The following is a 1,151-nucleotide window of genomic DNA, read 5'->3' as shown; positions in this document are numbered from 1 at the left end:
CCCGTCGGCCCTCTCTCACCTCGTCTTTTTTCCCCTTCGCGCCCGGGACCAACCGGATTTAACCGGCCCAGGAATGTCCCGACAAACCAGGTTATGATTGGATCTACAGACCGACTCGATCTCTCTCTCTCTGTGTCGTCCGCCCGTGCCTCCGTCTCGCTTCACCTGCACGCACCTGGACTCGCACAACCGCTCTGGCACGCACTGTACGCTTGTACCGGTTCTGGTGCCTCCCCTAGGTCGACTCGGCCTCGAAGCAGCACCTGCTGCTGCTGCTGTGCGCCGTGCCGGCCTTCATAGGCGCTCGCCAACAGCCCTTGCCCCCGACAGCCCGGTTACAGGCGATACAGGGGAGCTTTGGCTTTGCCTGTTTATGTGTACGAGGAAGGGATTGTGTATGTGAGAGACGGGCATTGTGTGTGTGTGCGCGTGTGTGCACCTAGCCAGGCACAAATGCCTCGGTGGGATCACCGCCAAGTAGTGGCTAAGGTCCGCCAATTATCGGTGTTGTTATTGTTGAATTGCAGCTGATGTGCCTGCAATTAGGAGAGATGCATTAACCAGGGAAATCCTCCAGGGGATAAGGCAGGAGGAGGCAATGACATGAACTCTTTTTTATTTTATTTTACCAGGTCTAAGACCCCCACTGAGCTACGTAGCTCGTTTTCAGAAGCAACCTGGTTATCACAAATGATAGCTCAACGAAGTGGCTCTTCACGTGGAAATTTATAGCAACCAAATACTCGGAACGCACGATTCTAAATATGGAGGTGGAAAACCGGAGGACCCGGAGAAAAATCTACGCGACCACAGGGAGAGAGAGACACGGAAACTCCAACTATACAGCAGGCGTCAGAGTACGGATCGGACTCACGACCTCCTGTATACCAGGCGAGGTAGTAAACATCTCCTAGCCACCGCCGCACCCTTATTAAAGTTTATAGTTTAGTAATGGCACAGGGTAAGGTGGTGTCACGTGACGTGCAGGGCATTGCAGCAGGACCGATCCTGTGGTCACAATTGCGACTACTGCTGTCTAGAAATCTGAATTTTCCCTTTTTATTCTTCTTCTTGGTGTAGATTTATGTTTCTGGCCACGATTGTCAGTGGCATGGCACTTCCCAGTAAGCATGGGCCCTGCGTGCAATGAT

This window comes from Petromyzon marinus, chromosome 5, assembly GCF_048934315.1.
Source record: "Petromyzon marinus isolate PM22_M1 ecotype Great Lakes invasive population chromosome 5, UKy_Petmar_22M1.pri1.0, whole genome shotgun sequence".
NCBI lineage: Eukaryota > Metazoa > Chordata > Hyperoartia > Petromyzontiformes > Petromyzontidae > Petromyzon > Petromyzon marinus.
Note: the sequence above shows the minus strand (reverse complement) of the source record.